Genomic DNA, 27,782 nt, shown 5'->3' on the forward strand with positions numbered 1-27,782 from the left:
GTGACTATTGAAAGATATGTACTTATTGCCATTGCAGGCTTTAAATTCGTGGTTACCAAAGGTTCAAGGTTAGCCTCTTTAGTATCTTACTGCCTAACTTAGCTCACTTATTGAGCTGTTATATGCACTGTCTGGAGATTCTTTTCTTCTCTCCCTTCTTGTTCCTCCTCCTCGATTCTTCATATGTTGGGTGTTTTGTGCTGTGCTCCTTCTAGGAGTGCTCCCATCTAGAGCAGTCCCTGTAAGATGTTCTGTAGAGGTGGTTTGTGGAAAGCAAATTCCCTCAGCTTTTGTTTGTCTGGGAATTGTTTAATCCCACCGTCATATTTGAATGATAGTCGTGCTGGATACAGTATCCTTGGTTCAAGGCCCTTCTGTTTCATTGTATTAAATATATCATGCCATTCTCTTCTGGCCTGTAGGGTTTCTGTTGAGAAATCTGACGTTAGCCTGATGGGTTTCCCTTTATAGGTGACCTTTTTCTCTCTAGCTGCCTTTAACACTCTTTCCTTGTCCTTGATCTTTGCCATTTTAATTATTATGTGTCTTGGTGTTGCCCTTCTTGGATCCTTTCTGTTGGGGGTTCTGTGTATTTCCGTGGTCTGTTTGATTACTTCCTCCCCCAGTGTGGGGAAGTTTTCAGCAATTATTTCTTCTAAAATACTTTCCATCTCTTTTCCTCTCTCTTCTTCTTCTGGGACCCCTATAATACGGATATTGTTCCTTTTGGATTGGTCACACAGTTCTCTTAATATTGTTTCATTCCTGGAGATCCTTTTGTCTCTCTCTATGTCAGCTTCTATGCGTTCCTGTTCTCTGATTTCAATTCCATCAATGGCCTCTTGCATTCTATCCATTCTGCTTATAAACCCTTCCAGAGTTTGTGTCATTTCTGCGATCTCCTTTCTGGCATCTGTGATCTCTTTCCGGACTTCATCCCATTTCTCTTGCGTATTTCTCTGCATCTCCGTCAGCATGTTCATGATTTTTATTTTGAATTCTTTTTCAGGAAGACTGGATAGGTCTGTCTCCTTCTCTGGTGTTTTCTCTGTGATCTTTGTTTGCCTGTAGCTTTGCCTTTACATGGTGATAGGAATAGTCTGCAGAGCTGGGACGAGTGACGGCTGGAACGACTTCCTTTCTTGTTGGTTTGTGGCCCTCCTCTCCTGGGAGAACAGCGGCCTCTAGTGGCTTGTGCTGCGCAGCTGCGCGCAGACAGGGTTTCTGCTTCCTGCCCGGCTGCTATGGAGTTAATCTCCGCTGTTGCTGTGGGCGTGGCCTGGCTCGGGCAGCTACTCCAAAATGGTGGAGTCGCGTTGGAGCAGGAGCTGCTCGGAGGCTATTTATCTCCGTGAGGGGCCTCCCTGCTCCCTGCAGCCCAGGGGTTAGGGTGCCCAGAGATCCCGGATTCCTTACCTCTGGATTAAGTGACCCGCCCTGCCCCTTTAAGACTTCCAAAAAGCACCCGCCAAAACAAAACAACGACCACAAAAAAAAACAAGAAAAAAAATTTTTTTAATTAAAAAAAAAAAAAATTTTTAATTAAAAAAAAAAGGTGGTCGTTCGTTTTTCTTTATTCTCCGGTGCCAGCCTCAGGCCTCTGCTCACCGGTCTTTCTGCCCTGTTTCCCTAGTATTGGGGTCCCTGTCCCTTTAAGACTTCCAAAAAGCGCTCGCCAAAACAAAGCAGCAAAAAAGCAAAAAAAAAAAAAAAAATGGTCGCGCGCTTTTCTTATGTCCTCTGTCGCCCAGCCTCCAGTGCCTGCTCACTGTTCTTGCTGCCCTGTTTTCCCAGTATCGAGGGCCCTGCACTCTGGCCGGGATGGCTTGGGCTGGGTGTTCAGCAGTCCTGGGCTCCGTCTCCCTCCCGCTCTGCCTGCTCTTCTCCCGCCGGGAGCTGGGGGGAGGGGCGCTCGGCTCCCGCGGGGCCGGGGCTTGTATCTTACCCACTTCGCGAGGCGCTGGGTTCTCTCAGGTGCGGGTGTGGTCTGGATATTGTCCTGTGTCCTCTGGTCTTTATTCTAGGAAGGGTTGTCTTTGTTATATTTTCATAGATATATGTTGTTTTGGGAGGAGATTTCCGCTGCTCTACTCGCGCCGCCATCTTCCGCCCCTTCTCCTACATTTATTTTTTAAAGTGGCAATAGAAAAGTCAGCCACCTTAATGTTATGGTAATCATATCTCATGCCTACAACATAACATATCCCAACTGGATGTGCACAATCTGTGAAAATAAGGCTGTGCTCTTCTGCATCTACCTTTCTTCTAAAGAAACTTATGCCAAAGACCTACGTGAAGAGAAGAACAAATACAGCTATCCAAATCACAGCCAAACAATCCACTTTAATGTAACTGAGGCAGGAAGATTTTCCTATTGAAGGATCAAGATAACTACCAACTCTTAACTTTAGTTGTCCCACTGAAGAACTAGTCTAAATAAACAAGCTCTTAGACATTCAGAAATTAATTTCCTGTACATTTTGTAATTGAAGAGGAGGACTTTGCAATCTGAGTCACATTTTGCAACCCCTAAAACAGAGCAGTAAAATAATGTTAGGAGGAACCGTACAGTGAGGGCAACTTGTGTTCTGCATGGTTTCTGGTTAGAGAGGAATGAGAAAGAAAGCAGAGAGTGTCTCCTACATTAATGCATTGGGCATAGCAAAGAACACAGACAAGATTTATTATGTAGGCAAAAGTTAAGAGAAATAATACTTCACTAATATTCTGGACACTGAATCTGGAATTAATCAAAGATGGAGAAAACTTTGCAGGCAAGCAAAAACACTATGAAATCTTTTCCATCTCCTTCACTACTTGGAATACGACCATTTTAAAGCAGATAGGTCTAAATTACCAGATTTAGAGGGGCTTTTTGATCTAGGTTAGTTAATGGAGACATTGCTTTTCTTAGTCTAACTTAATGTTTGTTGACATTCCTGCTTTTCCTCCACATACCTTTTCAGTTCAGTCTTTTAGGCCCTGAAGCCTCAGGTTTGTAAATCCTAGACACCATGTGGTCTTCAGCATTTTCTTTCCACTGCCTGGCATCCAGGCATCCTTGCCCATTGGGCAATTCTTTCTCTTTCACAGGGTATAATCTCGATGTAGCTGTACTCAAGGTGCCCTACCCTCAATCACTGAGTAAAGTCAAAGAAGTCCCTAAGGAGTCCCTCTGAGAAATCAGATTCTTCCTCTACCTACCCTCCCATGGAATGGGGGTGGTATCTCTCAGATTCCATACCCTAGGACTTAAATTTCCCATACATTTAATTTAGTGGTGGCACCAAGTTTCTGAGCCTGGTCTCTAAACCTTCCATCAACTCCATGGACTCCCTGAGATCCTTACCGAAAAAGCTCTTTTGTTTAAGTTAACTAAAGCTTGTTTCTTCTACTTGCAACTCAAACACAGTGATATGTTCATAATGTTGGAAATACTGTTTATGGTTCTCAACTCTTAGAAACAACCTAAACCAAACCCAGAACACAATTTTGGTTACAGAAGAGACTTTTAATGGTAATAAGTCAAAATACATAGAAGGTGGTGAACAACATTATTTTCACACTTCCAAAGATCTCTGTAAAATGTGGCTTCATTAACAGCAAAGGATTCAAGCAGATTGAAGAGGAACAGGAAATCCAATGATGCTGAGGTTCCCAATTAGATGGAGCTGTTGCTTATCTTCACAGCATGAAATTACACTTCAGTAAGTCTCTCAACATCAGATAAACTTAAATTATCCCTTAGCCTCCAAGGCAGAATTCCTACACTTAATTTCTCTTAGCCTTTTCCTGGCAGTTTTTACTTGTCTTCCCTGAGCATCCCCAGGAATGGTTTCATAGGCAGGACAGAGCTTCCCTGAAAGGCCCAAGTTTTATCAACTAACAAGAGCATACTCCATATTTCAATTAATTCACATTGCTATGGACTAATAACAATTCACTCTGAGCAGGTGCACTGTGCTGTTATTATGCAATACTTTCATCTTTGCACAGCTGCATGTCTTCAGATGTCCCAAACTGGAGCCAGGCTTCTCCCACCAGCAGGCCTCACTGTCACTCCAGATGAAAGGTAGAAATTGGGAGAAAAAAAAGAGAATAATTGTTAATATTAATATCTTTCCTTCACATTGATAGGAATCAAAATGATACATTAAAAGAACAAGAAATAGCAGCAAAGGGAATTAAACACACAAAATTAACCATTTTGGTAAAGAACTAAACTTAATATTTAAATAATGAGAAGGGAGATGAAGTAGAGATAAAGTAAATGAATTGTTTTGTTCTTTTGGAATTAAAAGTTGTATTTTTTTTCTATTTCTGCATGACAAATTAGTATAAATTTGTAAACTTAAAACAGCGCAAAGTTATTATCTCAGTTCTTTGCAGAGCAGGATTCTGGATATGGGTTGATTATTCAGATCCTCTGCTCAAAATCTTACCAGGGTGAAATCAAGGTGACAGCCAGAGTTGCCATCACATCTGAGGCTTGGAGCCCTCTTCCAAACTCTCTAATTGTTATCAGAATTCATTATCTTGCAGTTGTATGACTGAAGCCCCCAATTTCTTTCTACTGTCAGCCAGGGACCACTCTCCACTTTCATGTTCTAACAAGATGGCTCTCTTCTCTCAAAATATGGCAGCTTTCTTCTCCAAGGCCACTAGGAGAATCTTTTGGAGAAGGCCCACCTCCTCATTAAGGGCTCATTTGAATAGGTCAGTTCCACCTAGGATAATCTCCTTTCAATTAACTTGAAAGTCAGCTGATTAGTAACCTACTCATTAGAGTGATAGCCCATAATATTCACAGGTCCAACCACCCTTGAAAAGAAGAGAATTACACAAGGCATGCACACCATAGGGTGGGAATCTTATGGGCCATCTTAGAATGCTGCCTAGCATAAGTCATGATGTGAAGTAGGTAAATCAAAAAATACAGGAACAAGCATACTATTCAAACTTGTATTTAGACTTTTACAACTAAAAAAGATATAGTTAACATAGCTTGCTTTTGAGGAATGGACCCAGGCAGGAAGAGAGACTGCTGCTTTTCATCAAATGGTTTTTTGTACTATTTGATTTTTTTTTTTTTTACCCTATATAATTACCCTGATAAAAGCAAAGGACAAAAAAAGAAAAGGTCACACTACTGACCCTGTCCACGGCAATTAAAAACTCATATGGTTTATTTTCACTTTGTGTATCACCTAAAGCTGTAACCATCCCTAACTTCTTGACACAACCTCTCCTGGTTTTTCCTCCTACTTTTCATACTTGTTTCTTTTCAGTGTTGTTATTTTATATTATGAAAAAAAATGCTATTGTAGAAAATTAGAAATCACAGACAGGGGTAGTAGAAAAATCCCACTTTCATGGGCTTATTTTCCTATTTTCCTCTTCAGTGTTCAAGTTATATTGTGCTGACTCTTTGGACTTACTCTCTTCTCTCTCTACCTACTCTCCCTGGATAACTTCAGCTATTCCTGTGGATTCAACTATCTTATACATGCTGATGATTGTGAAATGTATATTTATAGCCCTAACCTCTCAAGTTCCACATACATATTTTTTTTCCTGGATATCTCCAACTACTTAGTGTACTGGCAGCTCAAACCGAGTAAGTCAAAAACTTAATTTACTATTTGCTACCATCAAACATTCTCCTTCTCATATTTCCTGTGCCAGTTGATAGCATGACCATGCACTCAGTCTCTCAAACTGTAAGCCTCGAAGGCATCTGCCACATCTGCCTATTCCTCACCATTCACAGTCACTAAGTCCTCTTGACTATACATCAGATCAACTGCACATCTGATACAATCTCACCATCCCCACTACCACTTCTTGGCTAAGGCTCCTTTCTCTTTATTTTCATCTACCAGTCTTCCACCTACTCATCTATCCTCCAGACTCCTAAGAGTAATCTTCCTAAAAACCAAATTAGATTACACCATTCCCTGGCTGAAAACTCTCCTTCCTTCCAGTTTCCTCTAGGATTAATTCCAACCCAACTCTCACCCTCATCTCCATTTGCTCCTCATCCCTCCCCTGATCAGCCTTCTTACCTCTCTACCATGCAAACACAATCTATCTTCTAACCATACTGAATTTCTCACCATTTGATAAATATGTAATATTTCTTTATAATTATTTAATTCTACACATGCAGTTATCTCTGCCTAAAACATTCTAGCCTCATATCCATCCAGTTCTCCTCCCTCAAACCTTCTTGAACACTGCTCGTTGTTACAGCAAACCAATTTTACAAATGCACCTGCCCTTTGATAATCCTATGTCTTTCACATACCTTTGTCTGTATATGGAATGCATTTACCAAACTCCTACTCATTTTTCAACACACAGCTCAAATGCTGCTTCCTTTAGCAGAGATTTCCTCATCTCTTTACAAGAGTTCATTCCCTTACCTCACAACATACAGTTCTGAATATGATTACTGTATTTTTCATTATCATCTAATTTAGCAATCTTCCCCAATCAACCAAGATCATCTTCAGGAAAAACTATATTATTTTTATCTATATCATTAGTACTAAACACAATTTCTGGCACATACTAGGTCCTCAAAAAAGTGTTTTATAAAATAAAATTAACTTGTGTGTGTATATATATATATACACACACACACACACAGTCATCTGCCACAACTGCCTATTCCTCACCATTCATGGTCACTAAGTCCTCCTGACTATACATCAGATTAACTGTATATATATAGCCACCTGATTTACAAAAAAGGGCAACATTATGGGGCATATCCATCTTGAAACATGAATCTTGTCCTTATCTCATGCTATATGCAAAAATTGATTTCAGATGGATCATAAAGCTAAATGTGATTTGAAATTCTCAATCATAATACAAGTTGGCCATGGGGAAAGGAGTATGGCATTGAAAATACAGTCAATGATTCTGTGACATCTTTCTATGTTGACAGACAGTAACCACACTAGTGGAGGTGAGGATTTAATAATATGCATAACTGGTGAAATACTGTGTTGTATATTTGAAACCAATGTAAGAGTGTTTATCAGTGATACTTCAATAAAAAGCTAAATGTGATTTAAAAATAAAGCTTCTAGAAGACAAATTTGGAAAAATCTTTATGACCTTAGAGCAGGCAAAGATTTCTTTAACAGGACACAGAATGTGCTAATCATAAAAGAAAAGATTGATAAATTAAAGTACATTAAAATTAAGAACTCTGGTCATGAAAAGGCAAGTCACAGAGTGGAAAAGATATTGGCAATATATCCATTCAGCAAAGAACATGCACCAACTACAAATCAAAATATTTTGAAACGAAAAAAAAACCCAGACAACCCAATAGAAAAAAAAATATATGAGCAATGACTCACAGAATAATATAATAACCTATATGGATATGAAAAAGTATTCAATTTCATTAGTCATCAGGGAAATGCAAACCAAATTCACAAATAAGACAGCAACACCTACTCACTAGATTGGCAGAAATCAGGAAGACTGATAATATCAAATGGTGAGATTATAGGACAGCAGGATTGCTCATGCAAAGACATTGATAAGTTCATAAAATGTTGAAAAAGAGTCCTTACACAAAAGAGTATATACTACATGATTCTATTTATATAAACTTCAAGAAATAGGCAAAACTTACCTGTGGCAACGGAAGTCATGAGTGGGTACAAGGGCTTCAAGACGGCACAATGCAGACTTTTTGGAGTGCCAGTAATGATGTATTCCTGTCTGGGTGGTGTTTACATGGGTTTGCTCACTTTGTGAGAAGTCATTAGCACATTTATGATTTTTTTAAGTTTTCTATATACTTGAATAAAAACTTTACTTAAAAAATTAACTTGCATTCCTCTTACATTCTGCAGTATTAATCATCTTCTAGTTGGACTGTAATTGCTACAATCAATAATAACCTATACAGCATGTTACCATGTTACTATCTCCTGGAGTCAATGTCTGAACTGATATCATGAGAACAATTTAAGAGCTAATGGGACACTTGAACGCCCCTTTAATCTATTAATTAAGTTTTCAAAGGACAATAATTCGAAGAGAATGATTTCATAATGTACTTACAGTTAATTTGCTACTAACATTCAAGCAGAGCCTCAAAGAGTTAAACTAAGTCATTCTCCCCATTACTGAGGTTCCAGTAGGAAGATTTCAAATGAAAATTCTGATTGTTACTGTCAAAAAACAGGTTACTCTTTATCTTCCTTTAGATAGCCATACAGGTTACTGTGCTAGGCTGATAATGGCACCCAAAGGTACAGGTCCTAAGCCCAGGAATCTGAGAATGTTCTCTTATAGGGAAAAAAGGTCTTTGCACACGTGACAAAATTGAAGCTCTTGAAATGAAGAGATTATTCTGGATTATCCAGGAGGGCCCTAAATACAATTACATATATCCTTATAAGAGGGAGACTTGACTACACATAGAAGAGAAGGTGATTATCAAGGCACAGCAGAGAGAGATTTGAAGATGCTGCTTTGAATACTGAAGTAATATGGCCACAAGCAAAGAAATACTATCAGGCACCAAAAGCTGGAAGAGCAAAGAATATATTCAATGCTAAGAGCAATTAGACATAGACCAACAGGAAGATAAAATGAACACTGATAAAAGATTATTTATCTAAGTGCTACAAGAGAATAGGTAAAAGATTAGAGTTCGAAAAAAAAGAGATTTCTGTATAGGGTTGGAAGAAAGAGAACATGATGAAAACGGTTCACGGAGAAATTGGGCCTTGAATGATCTAGCATCCCAGTGGGAGAAGAGCACAGACACAAGTAAAGACAAAGTGTCATTGTCCAAGTTACTGTAGAGAGATCACCTTGGCTGGGGCTTACTATGTACCTTATTTTTCAGGAAAAAAAGAATTAGAAAGAAATATTAAAAGCCTTACATGGCAGACTAAGGAGACTGGACTTTATCTATAAGCCATGAAAACCCACAAGAACTTCTAAAGCAAGGGAGTGATAAGATCAGGAAATTAATCAAGCTAGGAACAATAAGAGATGGGGCTAGGGAGAGAAAATGGAAGAAAGAGAATCAGGTTTTAGCTTTGCCACTAAATCTCAGGTAAATCTGTTGTCCTCCTGGAGCTCAGTCTTTATTTCTGTAAATGGAGATAACTGAAATAATGACTTCATAGGATTTTGTGGGGGTCAAAAATTAATAGGGAATGTAACACTACTGTACAAATTTTAAAACAGGATAAGCAGAAGGCATAAAATACAAAGTATGCACTTGTATTCATAATTTTGGCAATAGTTAAACAAGGGCCTGAATTATCAGTTGGGAATATAGTCAAAGAACAAATCCCAGAGATATTTCAGTGGTGACCTCACAGATTCAGCAACTGATGTAATGGGGATGGAGATGCAGGGAACAAGTACAAATAGATCTTAAAACTTGGATGACAACAAGAATGGGAGCATAAAATGAACAATAGACATATGGTTCATTGGATCTTCCCTTGACTCAGCAAATAATCACCACATGGAGGCAACATTCTAAGTTCTGGGAGTGCTGCAGAGGATAAAGTAGACAAAGAGCTATCTCATGGAGCTTATAGTCTGTGAAGGTACAGAGACAATTAAAAACAAATAAATAAACATATGCTATATCAGTATACTAATCATTTTTTTTTGTATTTTATGATCTTTGGATATCTTGAGGCCTCATGGACGCAGGGTTAGCTAATTTCTAAAGATAGCTAACAACTTGTGTAGGAGTGCACCTTTGATATACAAAAACCAATCCTAAGTGCATACCCCAAATGCACCTCCTTTTATGATGCTCCTACAGTCTGGGCCTAAATCACCACAGGACAAGTGACACACAACTAGATACTACCTGAAATTATTCAAACTGTTGTGGATAAAATGAGAATTCCTGTGGCCAGGATTCTCACCTGGCTATGGTCAACTAGCTCATTGCACACCTGTGGACAATACATGGCTGTTGACTCTATAAAAAGAGCTCTGCCCAGTGCTCTGGGCACAACACAGTGGCAAGGCTGCAAGGCTGCAGGAGAGCAGAGAAGAGGCTGGAGTGGTAGCAGCACAGAGGACAGAGGCCCAGAGGACAGCTGTGCAGGCAGAGAGGCCCAGAGGACGGCTGTGCGGAAAGAGGGGCCCAGAGGCAGAGACTGGCTTGCTGCATGCAGACTCGCTCTGAGTGAATGGGATTCTAGTGACTGATGTGCCACCTGGAAATAAAGTTGGATATAAACCTTTCACCCAAAGAATGTTTTGCTGTCAATTTCTTTGGTCACATTGAATCCATAGTGAACTTGCCCGGGGCTGAAACCCATTGGCAAGACAATTGGCAAAAGTCAGCAGGGTTCATTGTTGACCAAGGAAAAAGACAGGCTGCCTTTATGGAAGGAGTGCTTCAGCAGGCTGCCCGTGTGAATGGGGAGACAGTGGATCGTCCCCTAGTGGGTATGTGGTCTGAGGTGGCTTGCCTCCTAGAGGACTGGGCCCCACCCTAGGACTGGAGGAAAGTGCAGGTGACATCTGAGGCAGTAGGGGTGGCTCTTGGTATAGTAAGCAGATCCTTTGAGAAGCAGAGTGCCCGGGAGGATGCGGGCACTGTGGGTTGGCTGCTTCTCACAGTGTTAAAATCGTCTACAGAGGACACTCAAGAAATGGCGGCACAAGAACACGAGCTGCAAACTTCTGTGGATTCCGTGAGGAAGGAGATGGCCTTGATGCAGGAGGAGGCAGCACAAGAGCGCTAGCAGCAAGTTTCCATTGGAGACGAGACAGCAGCGCTGCCAAGTGTTCTGAAGGAGGAAGAGGCCATCAAGGAAAAAGACGAACTCCTGAAGGAAGCACAGGTGGAGGTGGCACAAGAACGTTAGCTGCAAAGCATTGAGGTGAAGGTAAGAGAGCTTCTGAAGACTGAGCTGGCATTGTTGCGAGGCACTGTAGCAGAGGAGGCACTCAGGGAAGGGGAGAGAAAGGTGTCATCAGCCCCAGAAATGGAGGAGCTGGAGAAGGATGAAGGAGTGGTGCCGGAGGCACTGGCCCCTCCTGTATTGAAAGCATACCCAGTGGTTGTAAAGAAAATAAAGACCCAGCAGCTGAAAATTCCCCAAGGAGAGGAGCAGCCCCCACCCCACCTCCCCAGGTCATGGAGCACTCTATGGTCTGCCCCTATACTCAGGCTGAGCTGGTGGCTGTGGGACTTAGGGGTGGATGGAATTGTTCTGTTGGGATCAGAGATGGGAAAGCTGTCTTCCCTGACAGTGCAGCCCGCCTTGAGGCAGCGATTACAAAATGCGAGGTAACATGTACAGTAGCTGAAGCAATGAGAACCCAGAAAGAAATAAGACCTGTTACTCACAGGAGGAATTTAAGGAGCCTCATGAGGGTTACGAGGACCCAGATGTGGGTTGATTTGATACGGGCAGGAGTAGATGGAAGGAAATTAGATGGGAAGCCAAATAGGATCTTACTAGAGCTATGGCAACAGCTGAAACCAGAGCAGCAGTTCCAGCCATTAAGACCAAAGAGGCAGAGGTCAGAGACAGAGCCACAAGTCTGGCCTGTGAGTCTGCAAGACTTTTTGCTGGAGAGGCTGGAGAACAATGTTCAAGCTTCCTTGTACAGGGACCACTGCAGAGGACTAAGGGCACATAGATTGAGAGGAGAGAATCCTGGAGGGGTGGAGTGTGGATAAAATGAGAGTTCCTGTGGCCAGGATTCTCACCTGGCCATGGTCGACTAGCTCACTGCACACCTGTGGACAATACATGGCTGTTGACTCTATAAAAAGAGTTCCGCCCAGTGCTCTGGGCACAACATGGTGGCAGGGCTGCAAGGCTGCAGGAGAGCAGAGGACAGAGGCCTAGAGGATGGCTGTGCGGGACGACTATGCAGAGAGGCCCAGAGGACAACTGTGCAGACAGAGGGGCCCAGAGACAGAGACCGGCTTGCTGCATGCAGACTCGCTTTGGGTGAATGGGATTCTAGTGACTGACCTGCCACCTGGAAATAAAGTTGGGTATAACTCTTTCACCGGAAGAACGTTTTGCTGTCAATTTCTTTGGTCACATTGAATCCATAGCGAACTTGCCGGGGCTGAAACCCATTGGCAAGACACTATCCAATCCTAAATTTTCTCAGTTGTTGCTGTTCCCATTCCTTTCCACTTACAACCACAATAAAGGCTCTGGCCCATACTTTCCCTTCACTCTTTTTGTATCCTGACTAACCCACATTGTGCTTCCCCATGTGGCCCTGCGTGGCATGGCATGGCTCCTCCTCTTCTGAACAGTGAGTTGCAAACTGTGTTTTCGATGGCAATCATCTACTGACTTATTGGCTTAACCATACCTGATTTTTTAAAATGTGGGTTACATTTTTAAACATTTGGGGAAGTTTTATGGAGAAAAATAATCAGGGAAGGGGGTTAGGGAACGCTGGGTGGTCAGAATGATTAGGAAAGACCTTTACAATAAGGAAATATTTGTTCATAAACCTGAGCAGGCCTGAGGATAGTTTGAATAATTTTAGGGTAAGCACATTTCAGGTGGAAGAAACAGGTGCAAATGACCAGGAAAGAACAAGGAGGTCAGCATGGTGGAAACTACAAGGAAGGAGCAGAGAATATCAAATGGGTAACGGGGACACAAAGTAGATCCTTTAGGGCTTTATCAACATTAGTAAGGATTTCATATTTTACTCTGAATGAGAAGGGAAATCACTAAAGGTTTTCAGAAAAGAGTGGTATGATAGAATCATGTTTAAAAGCATCACTCTGGCTGCTGTGTGGGGAATAGATACCAGGATGGACTAAGAAGGAAGCAGGGTATATATTAGGACGTTTTTGCAGTAGTCTAGACGAAGGTGTTGGTGACTTGGGCCAGACTCCAAGCTTACTCCAGGTAAGGGAACTGGTGGTTGGAGCAAAGGACTAAAGGAAGGATTTTCACTCTGGGCTTTTTAAATGTGAACCATGTAAATACTGAAGCTAGCCAAAAATGTTCATTTGTGTAAGTTCCATATGTACACCATTACACTGGTTTTCCATGTCTTCAGCTTCAGATCTTCAAAGCAAAAAAAGTTGTGATGCTTAAGGCATAAGTTTTCACAGACATGTGAAAAATTCTATTAACCAAAAGAGTATTTTATCACAGTAGTCAGTAGTTAACTGAGGATTTACTTTATATAGCAGATTAATTTTTAGAGTTCTGTCTTTTGTCATGTCTTCCAACATAGAAAAATAGTGCTATACTTGGAAATAATTTTCTGATAAAAGTTTCACTGTAGTTATTTTAATAATAATTGAAAATGTATATGAATAATTTGACTACTTGGCAATTTATGTTAATCTTTTCCCCAAAGGATACCCCTTTCTCCTGTCTATACCATCTAGTATAGTATAGATTATGGGAACAGTTTTGACCTTGCAGACTCCCTAAGAAGACAACTGCTTTGAAACTGCTGCTCTAAATCTTTTGCTTATCAGTAAGGAAAGCCGAACTTGTCTACCTGGTCAACAAGAAAATGCAGTGTTCAGACGGAAGGATGAACAGTAACCAAGCCAGGTTCTCAGAGTTTTCACAAAAGCCCTAGCCCGATGACTAAGGCAAGGGCTGGAACTTCCACCCTGACAGGTCAGGTGCACAGACTGAAGCAGCAATGGCACAGCAGGAATACATTCACTAACAGCAGTAAGTTTGTAAAATGCAAATGCCCATCAGCAATTAGCTAGCTGTGACAATGCTCTCAGTTCTAAAAATCAACTTAATGATTTCTTTATGACTGTTGAATTCATTATAGTTAATTACTTATCAATATGGTAATTAACTTATAAAAGTGATAAACTGAGCTTCTGTCCATCTTGTGTTGTTTAAAATAATTTCTGTTTCTAAATTTCCCAAGGACAGTTAAATGAGCCCTTGAGCTGGATCTGGCAAAACAGTTCATGAAGAACATTTACATAATATAGTGCATGTATATATGTGTGAGACAAATGGATATTTATTTGGCATATATAAAGATGCATATATATTCACAAATTTCCTCATCCCTTAATTTGCAATATTAATTTTCTTTTAGCCAAAATCAAAATATGAACTTTGTTCTATAACTCAATGAATTATAACACAAAATTTAAAAGACTTTCAGTAAATTTTTTATGTCTGTAGTGTGGCCATTTTGTCCACAATCAGTCTCTCCCCACTACACACTAACAATACCCTGAATGATTCTGATTGATAACATTGAGTGGGCTTCAGATTGATTAAAAGCCAACAGAAATATAGCTGAATTAACTACAAAAAGTAGACCTAGTCTACAACTACAATATAAGCAACTCAAGACTGGAGATCTTTGTCTATTTTTTAACTGATGAATGGCAGACACTATTATAAAGCCTGACATATAACAGGCATGCACTAAATGGTTGTAGAATGAATGAATGGATGAATAAAGGTAATTATCTTTTTTTAAATTAAGGTATCATTGATGTACAATCTTATGAAGGTTTCACATGAGGAACATTGTGGTTTCAACATTCACCCCATATTACCAAGTGCCCCCCACCCCATTGCAGTCAGTCCATCAGTGTAGTAAGATGCTATAGTCACCTCTGTGCTGTTCTGCCTTCCCCGTAACTTCCCTACATTATGCAAGTTAATCATAATGCCCTTTAATCCCCTTCTCCCTCCTTTCCTACCCACCTTCCCCACCCCCTTCCCTTTGGTAACCACTAATCCCTTCTTGGAGTCTGTGGGTCTGCAGCTATTTTTACCTTCAGTTTTGTTTTGTTTTTATACTCCACGAAAAAGTAAAGTCATTGGGTACTTGTCTTTATCTGCCTGGCTTATTTAACTGAGAATAATACCCTCTAACTTCATCCATGTTGTTGCAAATGGCAGGATTTCTTTTTATGGCTGAATAATATTCCAATGTGTATATGTATCACCTCTTCTTTATCCATTTATCTACTGATGGACACTTAGGTTGCTTCCATTTCTTGGCTATTGTAAATAGGGGTGCATATGTCTTTTTTCTCATGAGGGATCTTGTTCCCTTTGGGTAAATCCTAAGAGTGTAATTACTGGGTCAAATGGTATTTCCATTTATAATTTTTTGAGGAACCTCCATATTGCTTTACACGATGGTTGAATTAGCTTATATTCCCACCAGCAGCATAGGAGGGGTTCCCCTTTCTCCACATCCTCACAAGCACTTGTTCCTTGTCTTTTTGATGTTGGCCATCCTACCTTGTGGGAGGTGATATCTCATTGTGGTTTTAATTTGCATTTCCCTGATGATTAGTAATGTAGAGCATCTTTTCATGTGCCTGTTGGCCATCTGAATTTCTTCTTTGGAGAAATGTCTGTTCAGATCCTCTGCACATTCTTTAACCGGGTTGTTTTTTTGGTGTTCAGGCATGTGAGCTCTTTATATATTTTGGATGTTAACCCCTTATCAGATAAGTCATTTATGAATATGTTCCCCCATATTATACGATGTCTCTTTGTTTTACTGAGGTTGTCCTTTGCTGTACAGAAGGTTTTTAGTTTGATATAGCCCCATTTATTCATTTTAGCCTTGCCCAAGATGTGTTCAGGAAAAAGTTGCTCATGTTTATATTCAAGAGATTTTTGCCTATGTTTTCTTCTATGAGTTTTATGGTTTCATGACTTACATTCATGTCTTTGATCCATTTCAAGTTTACTTTGGTGAATGCAGTTAGAAATAATCCAGTTTAATTCTCTTACGTGTAGCAGTCCAGTTTTGCCAACACCAGTTGAAGAAGTTGTTGTTTTCCCATTGTATATCCATGGCTCCTTTATTGCATAATAATTGACCATATATATATGGGTTTATATCTAGGCTCTCTATTCTGTTCCACTGATCTACAGGTCTGTTCTTGTGCCACTACAAAATTGTTTTGATTACTATGGCTTTGTAGTAGAGTTTGAAGTTAGGGAGCATAATCTCCCCAGCTTTGTTCTTCCCTCTCAGGATTGCTTTGGCTTTTCAGGGTCTTTTGTGGTTCCATATGAATTTTAGAACTATTTGTTCTAGCTCATTGAAGAACACTGTTGCTATTTTGATAGGGATTGCACTGAATCTGTAGATTACTTTAGGCAGGATGCGCAAAAGGAATTAATTATCATAGCAACATATACAAAAATTTACCAATTTGAGTTATTTTTCCATATTTTCTGATTGAGATAATAGTGTTAAGTTTAACAGGCTGGAGAACTAGGTGTTATGTAGGTCAAATACAGCAAACTATTTCCTATAATAAAAGCCATCTCCATAAATATAGGTTGACATTATTCTGAAACACAGAAACTTACTAAAGTTATTCCTCTCCCCTCTGGAAGAATATAAAATTGCTTATTTATAATGTAGCTGTCAAATAAAATATGTTTCTTCTATTTTTCAACAGTTCTAATAATCATGAATTGGCCTAAAAGACATTTTTTAGGTTAATGATACACTGTCTTTATAGGAATGAGCTGTTTAAATGCAAGCAGAAAAGCATTTATTATTTACAAAAGAGTTTGTTAAAGACAATATTTAAAGAACAAATTCCCTGAAGCCTAAACAAGTTAAGATTTTTTCCCAACCTAATTTTAATCAGTATATTTATTTCCAATTTCTGGTAATTTTAAACCATCACTTCTTCATTCAACATTCTTCCCTTCTGTTTTCACTAGGGTATTTTTGTGGCAAGAAACTAGAGTCAATTCTGGTTAGTCTAAGCCAAAGGAGAAACTTTTTAATAGGGTACTAGGGTAAATCACAGAATTTAAGAAAAATTTGAAAACACATACTCAAAAATGGCAAGGACCAGGGTAAGTAGATATTGCAAACACAGGAGTTCAAAGACTCTGTTTCGACAGCATTGCCATTAATCTGACCCAGGGCCAAAACTTCTAGTCTCTTTAAGTATCAATACCAAATATTTTAAATTCTTGAGAAAAATAATCTGATTGACCAAGGTTAGATAAGATAAATCCTCCTGAATAACTCAGTTATAGACAGGAATTCAAGGTCACTAAGATGTGGTCACTGGGTACCCACTGCTTGTGCTAGAGATTATTCCAAGTAATAGGCAGTTCTTTTGAACTGGACATTGGACAGTGATCACATGAAGTATCTACTTCAGGGATCATCATAGATTTAGCCACCTTTGTTCATTTATTTGTTGTAAATTGATGCAACTTTCTTAACTTTTGTTGATTTTCCATCATTCAGGATCAATTATTCATTTTCTGGCAAACATTCAAAGGGCTCTATAAATGAGTAAGAGGAAATAGCTAAAATCAATAGCTAAAAACAATCATATCCATTTGAGACAATCAAAATACAGCATGTTCCTAGAATTAAGCTAAAGGTGAGATCAAAGTTCAGAGAAAATCATCACCTTTGGTTGAAATAAACATAACTCAAAATGACAAGTTCCAACAAAAAAAAAGCAATAAGAATTTTAAAGCACTATTTATATTATTTCTAAATAAAGGAGAGTCAATGTAATTATGCTTTAATAAAATAACATCTCCCAAAAATCAGAAGGATGAATTGAATAATTTGAAATAGTTTAGCTTAAAAATGCTTTAGGATCATGTTATTCCCCTATACCTAAATCTCTGTTCACCAAAGCAAGTTTATGATCATTACATTGGTTTTTGAAGGGTCTAGCCAGAAAAAGTGTACCCTAGAAAAAGAGCAAAATAAAGTCATTATTGGCTCTCTCACCATTACCACATCCATAGAAACTTAAATATTGGTGTTAATCAAAAACAGTAATTCCTGTCCAGTAAATTAGGTTACTGTGAGACCACACCTAGACTAGATCAACTCTTGAGACCATATAATTTAAACTTCAGGAGTTAAGCACTGTTATTTTGGAAGTTCAAGGACAATCACAAATTATGGATACAGAATGCAGAAGATAAGATGCTCTGGATCACTAGGATGTGTGGCAAAGAAAAAAAGAAAACGTGCAAATGAATAATGGAAATAAACTGGGTTGTGTTCTGAGGTGAGTTAAGGAAGCAGAATGGAAAAATTGGGATAGAAATGTTTTTTTAATTATTATTTTACTCATTCCTACATTCTTTTAATGGATGGCTATAGATAGATAGATTGATATACAGACAGACAGACAGATAGGCAAGCAGGTAGACAGGCAGACAGAGACAAGTGACTTCCTTGGCTATGAAGAACTGATCCACTTTGATTTCACAACTAAAACCAGAACCCCAGTACAGGTTCAGTCCCAGAAAGAAGTAACAATTCAGACCCTCTTCCCCTCAAGTCTTTCATATGTAATAACTTATTCATGTTTAACTTTATGGGTTTTTAAATGATAAAGGAAGAAAGTACAATGAAACCAAACTGAAGATTTTTCTCTTAAATTTAAGAGTTCTGTAGAGATGAAAGATACCAAAGGAAAAATACTGAGCTCAGATTTTCAAATTGACCACCTCCGACTGAATTTTTATGATTGGCCTTTACATCCTATCTTTCAAAAATAAATTTAGAACTTAATCTGGCTTGATTTGGAACCCAAAAATGTCAATTATCTCAACTGAACATATGAGTCTGGGCCAAAGTAAAACACTTTAAAACCTAATCTTTTGTACTAAGTAGATGGTTCCTCATGGCAAGTAAGGCTCTAATGCAGTTTTCATTAGTCTGCAGTAAAATGAGAAAAATAAGAGCAGTGCAGCAAGATTTTCACAAAACTACACTTACTCGATTTTTATCTATGTTTATGTCAAAATTAATTTTTTGGAACAATGTTATTGTGCTACTAAATAACACTATATAATAAATGCATATTATGTACAATTAAGATATAATCCTAAATTGTCCACAAAAGGGACTCAAACTTCTGAGGAGAGGATGCTGCTTGCCTGATTTGTGGCCTGGAAGGGTTGCACATGATGAATCTCTTTCTGACAGTGCTGGAAAATCTGCAAATGAGTGTCAATTAATGCTGTAAGAGGGAACTGCAACTGCCTGGTAAAGTATTGCTGGGCTGATGTTCACAGGAACAGAAAGAAGGCAGGATAGAAACTGCAAGTGGACAGGATGGAGCCAGTCCTCTCTTTCCCCTTCAGTCTCCGAATTTCCTCCTAATACTACTGGCAAACCTAATGGGAAGGCAGGTGACAAGAGCAGAAATGGAGTTTAAAAAGCCCAAGTCCCAGAATCACAAAGTAGAATACAGAGGGCTTAAGAACTTAACTTAGTAATTGGTGAAATGTTGGTCTTTATTACAATTTTTCTTATCTAAAACAATAGTGACATCATTTGTAGAAATTTTATGAGGATTCCAGTTCTCATCCTATTTTTAATGTGATTTGTAAGGATAAAGATATTTGGAGCACTTTACCCTCTTCAAATACACACTCTCACTTGGTTCTCACAAAGCAGGTGATCTGAAATATTCCTAGATTTCTTTGTTGATTATTACATTTCTCAAGAAACAGAGTAACCAATAAGGCAATTACTAATCTGAACCTAATTCTAAAGAAGAGGGACTAATTAAAGAAGTGAGATGATAGAGACCCTGGGAGAAAGCAAACATGTCATCTCTCACCTTTGTATCCATGTAGTGAGAGAGGGAAATGCTAGGGCACTCAAAAGTCAGCTGCTCTCCAGGCTCTGTGCTACTACTTTAGAACTTCTTTTTTCTTTTAATCTTTCAACAATGTCCTCTTCTTTGAAGCGCCTGCCATTGAATATAATCACTCTTTTCTTTCCATTTTTAGCACTGTCATTACCAGCCTCCAAATCACTACCCCATGTTCATTAGGATCTCAAGCATCTGGCTCAGTATATTCCTTCATACCCCCAAATCCTGTTACATTCTACCTGATTTAATCATGCACATGGAGGCTCCATCGAATAGTAACTGTATGGTTGGCTCCATTTTATTTTCTGTTCATTCTAACGAAAGTGGAATAGCTATTGTTCCACATGTGCCTTATTATTTCCTACTTCCATGACTATGGAATATACTTCCTCCCTTTCAAATTGTTCAAAAGCCAATTGCCTTTAAAAGTCCACTTTAAGTTAGACTTCTTTCTCAATCCCAAGAGAAGAAATCTCTACCCTTGACTAATCCAAAAGCATTTTATCTATTCTCTTATAATACTTATTTCCTACCTTGCATAATTGTGTATACATTTATCTCTAACAGACTAATACTGTATTTGTAGGTTTATATAATGTATCATACATAAGGTTTATGTATAATTGTGGCACAGTGTCTTGCTGATACCCAAATATTTTCTAATTAATTAGTGAAGAAACTAGGTAAAGCAGTATAGCATAATTAGCAAGGGTTCATATTTTCAACTTCAGAGTCAAACACACTTAGTTTCAAAATCCAATTTCACTACATTCTTGTGTGAACTGACTTTCAGCAAATAACTTTTTAAGCCCCAGATTCCTAATCAGTAGAAGTGGCTATTATTACACAGAAAGTACCTAATAGGGTCTAGCCTCCTCAGTAGCTAAAGACTTAAATGAGATGATTTATGTCAAAAAAAAAAATCACCATGACTCAAACTTAAGTTATTTAACAAATGTTAGGTATTTCTCCTTTTCAGATTTATTGAGATAACTGACATTGTAAGATATTTAAAGTGTACAATTTGATGATTTGTTGTACATATACACTGTGAAAGGATATCCCCCCACCCATCAAGTTAATTAACACAATCATTACCTCACATAATCACCATTTTTTCTATGGGGAGAACATCTAAAATCTACTCTCTTAGCAACTTCAGGTATATAATACTGTATTAATAACACCATGATTTACATTGGATCCCAAGAACATATTCATCATCTAACTGGAAGTTTGCACCCTTTGACTAACTTCTCCCCATTTTTCCCATTCCCCAGTCACTGGCAACAACCATTTTCCTCTGTTCTTATGAGTTCAGCTTTTTTAGATTCCACATGTGATACCATGGTGTATCCTTCTCTGTCAGACTTACATCACTTAACAAATCCCCTCAGTCTATCCATGTTGTTAAAAATGGCAAGATACCTTCTCATGGCTGAATAATATTCTACTATATATAATTACTCCATTAAATAAAATAACCTAGTATTATATATTATATATTCTGCCTTTACAATATGTTTATATCTATATCTAGACAGAGAGATAATTACATTTTCTTTATTCATCTGTAGATGGATACTTAGGTCATTTCCATATCTTCGCTACTGTGAATAATGTACATTATACATGGGAGTGCAGGTATCTCTTCAAGTTCCAGATTTCATTTCCTTTGCATATATACCCAGAAATGGGATTGCTCATCACATGGTAGTCCTATTTTTAATTTTTTAAGGAACCTCCATAATGTTTTCCATTAATGGCCGTACGAGTTTGCATTCTCACCAACAGCATACAAGGGTTCCCTTTTCTCCACATCCTCACCAGCATTTGTTATCTGTCAGCCTTTTGATAACAGACATCTTAACAGGTATCTCACTGTGGTTTTGAGTTGCATTTCCCTTATGATTAGTGACGTTGAGCATCTTTTCATGTACCCACAGACCATTTATGTTGTCTTTAGGAAAATGTCTATTCAGGTTGCCATTTTTTTTCTATTGAGTTATATGAGTTCTTCATATATAATGAATATTAACCCACTATTGGATATCTGGTTTGCAAGTATTTTCTCCCACTTCTTAGTTTTTCATTTTGTTGGTTTCCTTTGCTGTGTAGTTTTTAGTTTGATGCAGTCCCACTTTATTTTGTTGCCTTTTTTCTTGGTGCCTAATCTAAAGAAACACGGCCAAGACTGATGTCAAGGGACTTACCTTCTGTCTTCTTCTAAGAGTTTTATGGTTTCAGGTATTAATCCACTTTGAGTTGATTTTTGTGTGGTGTAATACAGGGACCCAGTTTCATCCTTTTGCATGCAGCTATCCAGTACTCTTATTGAAGAGATTATCCTTTCTCCATTGCATATTCTGGACTCCTTTGCCAGAAATTAACATCATTTTTGCATGGCTTTATTTCTGGACTCTATTGTTGGCACTGATTTTGTGTGTCTGTTTTTATGCCAATACTGTACTATTTTGATTACTGTAGCTTAAAGTCAGGAAGTGTGATACCTCCAGTTTTGACTTGCTCAAGACTGTTTTCACTTTTCAGGGTTTTTTGTGATTCCATACAAATTTTAGGATTGATTATTCTATTTCTGCAAAAAATGCCCTTGGAATTTTGATAAGGATTTCATGTAATGGACATTTTAACATTAATTCTTCCCACCTACGAACATGGGATATCTTTCCATTCATCTGTGTCTTCATTTCTATCATCAATGTCTTACAGTTTTCAGTATGCAGAACTTTCACCTCACTGGCCAAATTATTCCTAAGTATCTTGTTTTTGATACAAGTGGAATGGTTTCCTTAATTTATTTGAGTTTGTTGCTAAATGTATTGAAAAGCTATAATTCTGTATACTTTTATATCTTTCAACTTTACTAAGTTCACTTATTAGTTCCACCAGTTTTATAGTGAAGCCTTTGTGATTTTCTTATATGTCATCTGCAAAAAGAGACTATTTTACTTCTTCCCTATTTGAAATTTTCATTTCATTTTCTTGTCAAATTGCTCTGGCTACAACTTCCAGTACTATGTTGAATAAAAGTAGTAGGAGTGGGAATACTTGTCTTGCCCTAATCTTAGAAGAAAAGTTTTAGCTTTCCACCACTGAGTATATTAGCTGTGGATTTATCATATACAGCCTTTATTATGTTGAAGCACATTCTAATCCACTTTGTTGACAGTTCTTGTAATGAAATGATGTTGAGTGTTCTAAAATTCTTTTTATCAATCTGAGATGATCATGTGATTTTTATCTTCACTATGTAATGTGATGTATGACACTGATTTGTGGATATGGAACCATTACTGAATCTATGGCATAAATCCCACTTGCTTGTGGTGTATGATCCTTTTAATGTATTGTTGAATTTGGTTTTTGCTAACCTGTTATTTTTTTTAAGTATATTCATCAGGGATAATGACCTATAAATTTTCTTTGTGTGATGTCCTTATCTTGCTTTGTTATCAGCATAATGCTGGTCTACTAAAATGAGATTTGAAGTGTCCCTTCTCTTCTATTTCTTGGAAGAGTTTGAGAATGGATACTAACTCTTTTAAAATACTTGGTAGAATTCATCAGTGAAGCCATTAGGTCCTAAACTTTTGTTTGTTGGGATATTTTTGATTACTGCCTCAATTTCCTTACTAGTAATTGATCTGTTCAGATTTTCTGTTTCTTCATGATTCAGCCTTGGTAGGTCATATGTTTCTAGGAATTTACCCACTTCTTCTAAGTTATCCAATTTGTTAGTATGTAATTGTTCATAGTGTTCTCTATGATCCTTTCTATTTCTGAGAATCAGTTATAATGTCTCCTCCTTCATTTCTGATTTTGAGTCTTCTTTTTTTCTTTTTTTCTTGGTGAGACTAGCTAACAGTTTGCCTATTTTATCTTTAAAAAAAACAGCTCTTAATTACATTTATCTTTTCTATCATGTTTAAGTCTGTTCCATTTATTTCCACTCTGATCTTTGCTGTTTCCTTCTTTCTACTAACTTTGAGTCTAGTGTGTTCCTTGAGGTGTAAAGTTAGGTTGTTTGAGATTTCTCTTTTGTCATAATATAGGCATTTATCACTATAAACTCCTTGGAACAACTTTTGCTGCATCCCATAAGTTTTGGTGTTTTGTATTTCCTTTTTCACTTGTTACAAGTTTTTTATTTCTCTTTTGATTTCCTTTACCTTCTTGCTATTCAGAATTATGTTGTAATATCCAAATATTTGTGAATTTTTTAATTTTCTTGAAACTGATTTCTTTTCATACCTTGTCAGGAAAGATGCTTTTATTTCAGTCTTCTCAAATTTATTAAGACTTGTTTTGTGGCCTATGATCTGTCCTGAAGACCATTCCAAGAGTGTTTGTAGGACTGTGTATTCCATTGCTTTGGATGGGATGTTCTGTATCTGCCTGTTAGGTACATCTGGCTTGACTTGTCATTTAAGTCCAACATTTCCTCATTGATTTCTGTCTCATGATCTGTACACTGCTCAAAGTATTCTCTGATCTCCTTTCAGGACCCCCATAGTTAATATATTTCTCAACTTGACACTATCCCTTAAGTCCCTTTAGCTATATTTACTCTTTTTTCATTCTTTTTTCTTTTTGCTCTTCTGACTGGATGATTTCTACTGCACTATCTTCAAGTTTGTTGATACATTCTTCCACTGGATCTAGTCTATGTTTTGGCACCATCTATTGAATTTCTCAGTTCAATTACTTCATCATTCAGCTCTTGTGATCTCTATTTGGTAATTTTAAAAATTATTTTCTATATCTTTGTTGAAATTCTTTGTTTGACAGAGTGGTCTCATGTAGAAGATGAAGTTTGTTAATCAGTTCATCCCGAGCTCCTGCCTGTTTCTCAAACCTTTGTGTTTGTTCAAGCCAGCATCTTTGTTCTTAATGGCTCCCAGTAGGTAAGGGTGTGTCAAGACTCATATGTGTCCCAAAGAGAAGGACTGTAGACACTTCTAAGTACAGACTGATTATAACCTGGACCTCCAGGCAGCAGATGGAAAAGTATACAGTTAAGCCCCTTCCAGGGAAAAACTGAGTAATAGGCATTTTTGTCTGCTCCCTTTGCACTGAGCCAGGTGTATAGCCAAAGAGGGGTATTTCTGTACCCATTTAAAAACTGCTTCTTTGTTATAGTCCTATGGGATTCATGAATGCAAGCCTTTTTTGGCTGTCAGGGCTAGGTGGTTTAGGGACCCAACCCGTAGGCTACAGCACAAATGCTGGAGCCCCATATGTGTGTATAAGCTCCCTCTAGGGAGATACTGGCAACTAGATTTATTGTTGTAGCAAGCTAGAAAGCGTAGGCAGTTGAAATGTCCAATAGCTTCCCTGATCTTCAAGGGATATTATAGAAGCCCCTAGATGCATGCTAAATTAAGACACCAAACTCTCAGACAATAGCTTGTATACAGTCAGACCCCTTTCAGGGTAAAACTGGGAAATTGGCAGTTTCTCTATTTCCTCAATGCTGAGCCTTGGGGGTATAGATGCAACAAGCACCCACATGTTCTTACCTCTCAGAAACTATTTTGTTTGCTATTGTCTTATGGGTCTTGTGGATGGCAAGCCCTGTTGGTTTTCAGAGCTGGGCATTTTAGGGGCCCATCCCTCAAGTGGGAATCAAAAGTTGGGGTGCTAGATGTGTACTCCAAACTCTTTGCTCCTCAGATATCTGGAGGCTGGGGGGTTCCTTCTTAATTGTACGGCGCTCGACTAGGGTTAAGATTTATGGTGAGAGTCTGTCTCAACCTTTGCTGCCCATTTTGTATTTTTTTCATCTGCCTGATGTGTAAGAGTTGCTCAGCTAGTTTCTGGATTTCCTTCAGAGGGAATTTCTCCAAGTGTACCTATACATCTGGTGTATCCTTGGGAGAAGGAATGTTTAGGAATGCCCTTGCCAAGTTGGTTGACTCTTCAAATGTTAGATATTTTTAGTAGACACTGTAAAATTGCTCACTTAGTACATCCTCTAACTGCTTCTGTGCTGAGGCTAAAAAGCTAAAAACAATTTCCCAACCCCATGCACCTAGTCCTAGATTTTATTTATATTCCTACAATCAGATATTAAACTTGGCTTTGGCATCAAGTTTTGTTGATGTGGCTTGGATCATCAGTGCCACAGTCTGGGATAGCAGCTGTAACAGCAAATTCTCAATTTAGCAGGCTATTTTCTGCTCACAGAAGAGGCTCTGGAACTAAGAGTTGTGGTGTCTTTACGATATTACAGCATCCTGATTGTGGCAAAGGCAACAATACCTCATAGCCAGTGTGGGTTTTGGAATCATTCCTGGGAGCTCAACCTAGAATCTGTAAGCCATTTAATACTCTGTATTAAATCTCTTTCTACTTAAACTAGTTCAAGTTTTATTCTCCAAAACTGAACACTGACCAAAATACTACTGTTATTATTTCTTCTGGAGAAAATTTTCATCTGAGAAGAAAAATATTTGTGACAAACATGGCAATTCAGGGACAGATTTCATTCTGTGTATATGACTTTAAATCAGTGACGTGAAAACCACACTCAAAGAATGACAAGCAATGGTTTTTAATGGGCTTCAGTAGACATCTGTGTATTGAAATTTGGTGTAGCATATAAAATATATCTGAATTCCTTGACTATAACTTTGTTTAATAAAATAACACACCACTGTTGTGCTATATAGTCTTTCCTATAAGCATGTATCAGAATTTTTCCATATAATCATCTTCGAGGAGCAGTAACTACTCATCTGCATGCAGCTGCAGGCCCTGGAAAGGTCAAGCACTGGGTCTGAACTCCAAAAGGAAGCATAAGAGCTCAACATTCAGGTCTTTTTACTCCTGGGACATCAACACTTTGTCTGAATTTAGCTGCCCTTCTTTCTTCCACTCTCTGCCCTTGAGAAACTCTCAGAATCATATCCTCTATCTTTAACCCTACTGCAAGTACTGACTGATGAACAGCTGAGAAAGATGCGTGACACACTCCATGGCTTTGATTTCTATGACCCCATGATTATTTTCTAGGTGAACAAGAAATAGCCATAAAAGAGACCCAATAAATTTTTGTAGCAGATAGACTGGCATAGACTGGCGACAACAAATATTTATTGAGTGCTGAAGGTATAAAGCATTCTAGTTGAGACACATATCAAAAAACAGACCTAGTTCCTGCTCTTTAGTTCTCAGCCATTGACCATTACACTTCTGAATGTTTCTGCTTACTTGTAATGTCACTGAGATCAAATTGAAACAACAAAAAGCGCAGATGCAGACTTTAATCTGAGATGTGTTTCTGTACCTATAAAACCTAAAATTCCTTTCACTACAGTAAGTAATTTCCTCCCATAGTTTACTCAGAAAACTATAGATAAACCTTGAAAAGGCTAGAACTTAACCATTTTTACACTCCCTGTATGTGGAAAAACTTAATAACCAAATAAACCCTCCTATAAAAATTTTATCTTAATAGGGGTTTGAGTAACCCAGGCTTTTGCATTAGTCAGAAGTTATTTAATGGGACACTTAAGATTTAGATATCACCATTACATAAAATTAACCTCAAACAAAAACCCAAATATTAAAATCCAGTTAATTACATGCATGTTAAAATGTCTAGGAATGAAGTATACTTACGACTGCAATTTATTTTGAAATGCGTAAAAAAATATGATAGATGGATGGAAGGCAAATATAACAATGTTAACAATCATAAAATCTAGGCAATATAGTCAACATTTCTTTCAAAATTTCTTTATATTAAAATTTTTCATAGTAAAAAGTTTAGGGGGAGAAATGGTCCCCTAGAGCAGACCAATCACAATTTGGCAATTGGCACTAATCCTGGGACCACTTTGGACTGCACAGATAAAGACCCCTATGAAAAAAATCAGTGGCAAATAATGAAAATAAGATAGATTATGGAAGGAACCTGGATTTATTTTCTAGGCCCATGGAAGATGTAGGGAGGCACAGAGAACATTAAGAAGCTCATTTAGTATCAGCCTACTAAGGAGAAACCTGCAACCACCAGATGAAAACCATGATGGCAGTTTTTAAAAAAGAATCTGCAGGATATGCTTTTAAAAGTATTTTTATTACACTGAAAAGATTGTTTGTTTTCAGTTTCAGG

At 38.1% G+C, this 27,782-nt stretch overlaps 1 long non-coding RNA gene across 2 annotated transcripts in view; it reads right to left on the reverse strand.

Annotated features, from left to right (window-relative positions):
* Positions 1 to 3,490: 3,490 nt before the first annotated feature.
* LOC118910263 (uncharacterized) overlaps positions 3,491 to 27,782 on the reverse strand; it is a 71,298-nt gene continuing 47,006 nt past the window's right edge. The window contains exon 3 of one of the 2 annotated variants that reach the window (XR_005023884.2): positions 3,491 to 4,059. This is a non-coding gene — a long non-coding RNA (uncharacterized LOC118910263). The remainder of the gene's footprint in view (positions 4,060 to 27,782) is intronic. The other variant, XR_005023883.2, reaches the window with a different exon arrangement.

This window comes from Manis pentadactyla, chromosome 11 (assembly GCF_030020395.1).
Source record: "Manis pentadactyla isolate mManPen7 chromosome 11, mManPen7.hap1, whole genome shotgun sequence".
NCBI lineage: Eukaryota > Metazoa > Chordata > Mammalia > Pholidota > Manidae > Manis > Manis pentadactyla.